The sequence below is a fragment of the Lactuca serriola genome, chromosome 4 (genome assembly GCF_051521515.1).
Source record: "Lactuca serriola cultivar US96UC23 chromosome 4, Lser_US96UC23_V15, whole genome shotgun sequence".
Lineage (NCBI taxonomy): Eukaryota > Viridiplantae > Streptophyta > Magnoliopsida > Asterales > Asteraceae > Lactuca > Lactuca serriola.
In genome coordinates, this window is record NC_136411.1 from 15,282,094 (window position 1) to 15,290,563 (window position 8,470).

Sequence of the window (8,470 nt, forward strand, 5' to 3'; positions counted from 1 at the left end):
TTTCATCCGGTGGTATCCTGAACGTAGATCCATCTTGGAAAACCATGATGCTCCTTGGAGTTGATCAAATAAGTTGTCAATCATAGGTAGTTTATAATGATTATTTATCATGATTTTGTTAACTTCCCTGTAGTCTATGCACGTTTTGTGTGAAGCATCTTTCTTTTTAACAAACATAATTGGTGCCCCCATGGTGAATTGCTCGGTTGAATAAAACCTTTTTCCATAAAGTCTGTAAGCTGATTAGACAACTTTTTCATTTATGGGGGTGCAAGGTGATAGGGTGCCTTGGCTACAGGTGCCGCACCGCGAACTAGGCTGATCCTAAAATCTACTTGTTGCTCCGGAGGTACACAAGGTGGGTCCTCAGGAAACAAATCAAGCAATGCACAAATTACAAGTACTTCTGCAATAACTTCTTTCTTCTCTTCCTGGTTGTCGATTACATAGGCCAAGAATCCCTCACAACCATGTTGTAGGTATTTTATGGACCTTGCGGCGGAACTAAATGTTGGATTAATTTTGTAGTCTTCGCCCCGGTTAGTAAATTCTCTCTCACTTGGAGTTCGACCCTTACTATGTTCTCTCTATAGTCGTTTAGGGCCTCAAAGTGGTTTAGCCAATCCATATCCATTATTACATTCGTCTCTCACATAGAAATAGGAATGAGATTTTTTGGGAAACTACGATCGTTGATTCTTAAAGTACAACTACGGTAAACATTTGATGCTTTAACTATTCGATCGTCGACTATTTCTAATCTGAGAGGATGTTCTAAATCTCCTATGGCGTTTTTAAGGTTCTTGCTAAAGTTAAGTGAATGAATGACTTGCTCCCGAATCAAATAATACTAAGGCGGGTATGGAGTAGACTAAAAATGTACCAGATACGACGTTTGGCGCCTCTTTGGCTTCTTCTTTTGTGAGCTAAATGGCTTACCCCTCGACCCTTGGAGCCTCAACTCTGCCTTGTCACCCATCAGTTATCCTTAATTTCATAGGTGTCAGAGCGTGTATTGCACCCGTTTTCTTAAGAAGAGGACATTCAACATTGAAATGACCCAAATAGTTGCAACTAAAACAGACACACGTGTTATGTTTTTAGTCCAGTGCATAGTGCCATTCTTTACCACCCTTGTGGCACCCAGGTCCTCCTCGACAAGGACCATAATGAAACTTTCCACACTTGTTGCGTGTGAGAACCTCCTGACGTCCAAACCTTGAACTATTGAATTTGAATTTCTTGGCTTTTGGCTAAGATGGAGTCGGAGTCTGCCTTTCTCCTTCATTTGGGTTTCCAACTCGATTTCCATCCTCCTATCTTGCTCTTGCATCTCAGCTAAAGTCTTGTAACGATTATTTGATACAAATTCCCTGATGCCAATCTTGAGCACGCTCAAATACCGAGACATTTTTACGTGTTCTGAGGATGTATAGTCGGGGCAGAGCAAGGCTCTCTTAGTTAACATTTTGGTGATCTCTGTCATCGATTTAGTTCTGCTTTTGCAACAAGAATTCATGAGCTAGTTATTCCCTTTCCACTAGGGGGACATACTCTTCTTTTCAAAAAAACTGCTCCCAAGTCACAACGCTTTTCTCTGCAAGATAGTAGTCCTTCTTGACAAATTTCCACCAATCTTTCACTCCATGACAGAGGAGACTTTGAGCATTCCTAAACTTTAGGTTAGTTGGACAAGAAAATTTATAGAATCATCCTTCTAGATCTGAGTTCCATCGCATGGCAACAATAGGATCTCTAACACCATTAAAATCTCGGGGCATGGTATTATTGAACTCTCGATAAGGCATCTCCTTTTTTACAGGTGAAGCTGCAGCAGCGACAATAGCAGTGGCTGCAATGGCAATGGTACTAGCAAATGCAGCATACCACTCGTCGAATAGGGCAATTAGTTCGGTTTTGATGGATCCGAACATCTCTGGAATCATTTCTCTCATGGTTGCGGATACTACCGCCTCTATCCGGTTGTGTGTGTCAGTCTCACTTGTCCCTTACCCTTCCGATCCATGTAACACTTGTTTTGAGGTAAATTGCATTTTTAACCTTTGAATATCATGTTTTTTCATAATAAGCCCTTATGCTAGGTGTACGCGTGAGTACGCCAGGCGTAAGGCAGTTAGTGGATCACGGAGGTGATTGAGTATGCTAGGCGTACATGTGAGTACATCGGGTGTACTCATTCTGCCCTTAAACCCTAAATTTTTGGTGTTGTGTCACCTATTTAAACATCTTATTCCTCTTTGGACATTCTTATGACCCGACTCCATTCCTCTAAACCCTAAAATCAAAACCCTATCCCTTGTAAGTGAGATTTAAATCTTTTGAGTATTCTTGATAGTGAATGAAGATCATTCAAGAAGTGGTGTTGCATTCAAGCTTTTGGATCTAATATCTAAATCTCATTGTTCATCTATTGAAGGTATAAAGTTCATACCTTGGAGCTTGTGTTGCCAGATCTTCTTTAAGCTTAGATTTATGTTCATGTTGTCCCAAAACCTTGATCTTTGTGAGTATGGAATATTTTAGAGCATTTGACCTGTCCTTTCAGACGTTTTAGAGTGCATAGTGTCATAAAAATGCAAGCTTGGTCCTTTCCTTTCATCCATTCATGAGTTATGTAGCTTTTGGTGATGTTAGAAATTATGGTTTTGGGATTAAGCTCTTTTTAGCCATAGAAAGGCATAAAGTCAGATACTATATGGATTAGGATATCTTTTAGAGTCAGATCATAGATTGGGGTAAAGTGTCTTAATGATTAAGGCTTTAAAAGTTGGATTTTGAGTTGAGATCCCGTACTCCGAGTGTAATTCTGGCTACATCCAATGTAAGGCCAAGTGTTGACCTTTGACTTTCTTTGACTTTTGTCTAATTGTGCCTTTAGGGGAACTTGTGCGAGTTTTGGTCTTGAAAGGGGCAACATGGTCTTTTGCCCTAAATGTGGATTAGACTTGGCTTGGGACTAGTGGAGTATATAAAATTACCTTAATTGTTAATTAGGGTTATTTGGTGTAATTCATGGGCGGAGTTTAATTCCGGTAGTTCGGGTGTGAGTTCTATCAATCATTTGTGCAAGGTGAGTCCCCTCATTATTCTTAACTATGTGGTAGAATATTATGTTGACCAGTTGGATCTATGTGCTATTAATGTGATATGTGTTGTTGTATGTGTTGAGACTTTGGGTAGTCTCTAGGGTTGCTGATAACCCACAAGGAGTGTTGTTTGCCCACTGAGACTTCGGGTAGTCTCTAGGGCTGCCGATAACCCATACCTGTTGATTTTGTGTTGTATTGTATGTGATTCTTTAGAAATCACTAAGGTTTTTGCTCACCATTGTTGACTAAATGTGTTTCAGGTACTTCTGATGATCGCGAGAAAGCGAAGACTTGATTGTACATACTTGCCTGCAGTTTATGATTCCGAATATTTTAGGACACTCTGATATTTTGATGATGATCTGTATTCAAAATTTCTGATTATATGGATATGGATTTTATGAACAATGTTTCTATATTAATTTAAAAATGAAAATTTTGGTTTGGAAAATTGGATCTAACAAATTGGTACTAGAGCCCTAGTTTGAGGGATTTGGATGAATACTTGTATGATTCCAAACTCAAACTAAGGATGTGGGAGTTTTAATAAAAAAAATTCAAATAGAAACAAAGAATATCAAAGGATAAAAATTGGGTGTAGCAGTGTGTACAATTAACCAGAGCTCGAGTGGTGATTTTCCCAAAATATCCCTACTTATTTTATGTGTTGTGTTGAGTTGTTATCTTATGAGTTAATAGAACTGCATGCTAGTTGACAGGCTAAGGATCCCTCGGGAAGTGTGTTAGGGTTACCTTATTTGTGATGCCTTTATCCTAGGAGGTTGCTTTTATAAGATTGAACCTATCTTTGCTATTTGCATGGTGTATGCTGCAGAATTGTACATGGATAAGATTTTATGGCCTTAGAATGCCTAATTTAGCCTTTTTTTTTCTGTTCCTTGTTTGGTTGTGGACTTGAGGTAGAATCATTTATTTGACTGTTTGTCTAGTCCTGCTTTGTGTACAATTGGCATATGCGAAGTAAATGGCGAGGATAGCAGGGATCTTTGTGAGGCAGAGCGGTGTTGGGGAGTAGTCTAGGATGAGTGCCTAGATGCTTAGTAGTGGTTCTGAGGAACCTGCAAGGTGAGTGTATACATACCCTTGAGGAATAGAGTTCTTGTGACTTAGGGTCTTGAGAGGACGACTTGAGGCAAATACGGATTAGTGTGGAAGGTAGTATTGGACTTGTACTGCTGAAAGCATTGGATCCGTACGCGACTCAAGAAGGAATCTTAAGGTACTAAGGAACTCGCGGGAGTGTGTAAGTGTTTGTGTTTGCGCTATAACATGTTTCTGATAGTTTTCGTATGTGTTTCAGTATGGTGGTTACCCGAGGTTCGGGATCCAACAACCATGAGAGGCCAAGTGCCAGTGGTGATGAGATCTGTAGGATCATTGTTGCCGAGGTAGCTGCAACAATAGGAGATGTCATACTAGAGATGTTCGGGTCTATTAAGACTACAATGATCGAGACTTTCGACGAGTGGTATGTTGTCGTCATTGAGGTTCCTATGGCACAGCCGTTGCTGCTGCGAGACCACATGGGGTGATTCATTATGGTACCGAGAGTTCAACAACCCAAAGTCACCAGAGTTTGACGGGACCAATGACCCGATTGCTGCGATGAGATGGATTTCTGAGGTTGAGGGTTGTTTCTACACTTGTTCCTGTCCGGAGAATCTGAAGGTTTGCTTTGCGATGAACCTACTTTGCCTTAGAGCGAAAGATTAGTGGAAGTTTGTGACGGTTGATTATTTTCCTGTGCATATTAATTTTCAACAGTTTATAAATTTCAATAAACTATTTTTATTGTTTAAAGAAACCTTAAATTATTCGTATACAACAGTTTTTTTTCCATACATAACAATTTATGCATTATAGAGTTGTACAATACAAAATTTTAAAATACCAATTATTATGTATGGAAAAAAATTATTATGTAGAAATCATCTCCCATTATAAAATATTTAACTTTTATCAAACAAAGCTCAAAAGTACGACGTACGTGATGTTGTAATGAGCCATGTCGAGTTTTAACATACATTTAGAGCGCTAAGTGCAAGGCGATTTGATTTGTCAAATATTATCTTAATAAAACTAAGATATTATAAATTATATGACTTTAGAAATAAACTAAATGAAAAATAATTTCCTTTCGTTTGGTCACATAAGGTGAGAAAACAATAAATTTTTTTATCGTTTTCTTTTTGGTCCGTTTAGCAAATTTTATTTAGAGGGGTGGGTGTGGGCAACGCCCACACGAGTTACAAGGCAAAAAAACAAAAAAATGTCGTTATCATATGTGATGGTGGTAACAGGAAGTAACACGAAAACCCTTAACATACAATAACAAGAAGATGGAGCGGTGTTTACTGATGTTATCACACGTTATGAGGGTAATAACGAGAGTGGGGCGTTGCCCACTCCGAGTAGTCTTAAGAAATGGAAGAGGTTTTAAGCGTACACATCAACCAGCCAAATACGTGGCATGGATTGTGAAAGATGTGACCTAACTTTCAGCGCACCTCTCGATCTTTTGATGGGTTAATTTGTAATCGATTATTGGAAATAAATTAATTTTAAATAAAACTTAGTTTTTACAAGTTGTATAGAGCCATTTTAGAAACCTTACTAAAATAAAACCTTTCAGATGTGTAAAACGGGGTAGAAAGTCAATACAATTGCTTTCAAACTTTTACAAACTCAGAGAAAATTTCAATTGAATTTATTAAATATCAAAATATTATATTTATTAAACTAATTTCAAAATATTATATTTATGTTTCATATTTGTTTAAATCTATATTTTTTATAATGTAGTTTTTTATATTTTAAAACCATTATAATTTAAAAAAAAAAGAAGACCATATTGTGCTTATCCTTTTTATTGATTCAGGCCAAACGAACGTACCACATAGTCATCCAAACTTGAATGTACTGTAACAGAAAGGGTTAACGTGAAAAACCATTGACATGTCACGTAGATAACTTCATTAGTCTTTCACATCAAAAACTTCTATCACACTACCAACTAGCCGACAATAATATCAAATTTTCTGATTATTCTTGTTTTCCATAATTCTTATTTTCCTTTCAGGGTATGGAATCGTGAAACCCACCTAGATGCTTTCAATCTAAATGTGTTTAATTACAACGGAGATAGTTTTAGAGATGAGATTAAGAAATGTTGTTAACATGTACTATAGATTATGGTCGGTTATTGATTTTTTTCTCAGAAGCTAAAATTTAGGATTAAATTAGAAGCACGTCTAGAAGTAAAACACTCAGAAATAGAGACAAGAAGCAACAAAAGTTCATCTAATCAACAATAAATAGAAGAAGAAAGTTAAGCAATTTAGGAGAGGGCTGGTGTTAATATCAAGATTCCGAGCAGGGGATCATTCCAACAATTTAGGAGAGGGGCTATATGGTCATTTACTTAACTTTTTCTAATTATAATGATTTTAAAATATAAGAAATGATTGCAAAATATTTAAAATTAAGGATTCTGATGGTTTGAAATAAATTAGCCTTAATCCAAACCCTTTAACAAATTTGAAAATTGGATTTAAACTTGTTCCACAATCCATAGGGTTTTTAATAGAAAGTTGATCCGTTCATACCAGTCATTTGCATCATATATATATATATATATATATATATATATATATATATATATATATATATATATATATATATATATATATATATATATATATATATATATAAAGCTAATCATGATATCTCGTTTAATATTCTTGCTTAATCACGTAACTTGCTAAAATGATCGAATTTATGTTCTTTTTCTTCATTGTGTCTAAGAACTTAAAGCATTAAAAGTCATGACCATTTAATCAACCCAATTAAATTAAAAAAAAAAAAAACTAATAGAATAAAAGATAAAAGAAAAAAAATACAATAACTCAATAAAGCTTTTCACAAAATCATTGGATGTAGTTTCTCAATTGAAGGACAAAATGTTTGAGTTATGATCGTTAAAAAATATTGATTTTGTTACTTTCCCTACAAACTTCAATAATTCTTTGCAATAAAAACATATTAAATTGATATTTTTCATTCCATAATTTAACTTAGTTCAATGGTATTCTATTAAAACAACGTTTACAGAAAAAAAAAAATTGGATCTATTTTATTAAAACTATGCCGTTTAAATGTTTCTATACCAAAACTTAGGTACATAACAGCTATATATTCACTTTCCCATATATATATATATATATATATATATATATATATATATATATATATATATATATATATATATATATATATATATATATATATATATAACCCCTTCAAAGCATAAATTGTTGTGCATGACAAAAAAATTATTGTGTATGAAACAAATCTCTTTGGAACAATCAAACTAATACCTTATCCACTATATCAACGTCATTAAGCTGACCCATTTAAAATATGTATATAAAAAAAAAGATTGCAGTGGTAAACATGTTGTAAGGTCGAACCTTAGAATCTGATGAAGTAAACCAGGTCACACTAACTTCCATCAGTGCCAACTTCTCACCAGCACCAACATGAAGACTTATCTACGAATCCGTATCAGCGTAATAATGTGATATTTTGTATTTATAGATATACACATAGTTGGTTAGTAGATTTGATATCTTAGAGATATCATATATATTATGTATTTATATAGATTACGTGAAATCCTTGAATTATAGGGATTCACATCTCTTAAGCTTTTACTATAAATTATGAATCAAGGGTTCCTGTCATTTGTTGATTCATGAGCCCCTAGCTTTGTGTTTGTTCTCTTGGTGCGAATTTTTCTTAGTGAAAAACCTTTATGATAAACCATTTTGTGTTTTGTTCTTTATCTTTTCCATTAATTAATCTCGATCAGGGATCTCACAACTGGTATTAGGTCACTGATATCGATTAACATTGTCCTCTTCTTCAACATCTTATATCTCTAAAACTACTTATGGCCACAAGATCCCACGTTTTGATGAGAAGAACTTCACGATGTGGAGGTCAAAAGCCATGATGGTTCTTGAAACCATGGACTATTCCATGTTTGATATTTTCAACCATGGCTCTCATGTTCCTAATGTATAAGCCCATAAAGGAAATTGTTTAGGATGGTGACGAGGTTGAAAAAGCTACTCATGAATTCAATGACGAAGATAAGCATCTAGTTGCTCTTGTTGTCAAAGCTCGTGCTTCCATAGGAAACACTCTTTCATATGACATCTACTATTTTGTTCGAAACTGCAGATTTGCCAAGGAGATGATGGATACACTGACGGTAGCATATGAAGGAACTGATGAAGTTAAGGTTGTCAACAAAAATAGTCTAAATCGACGGTATA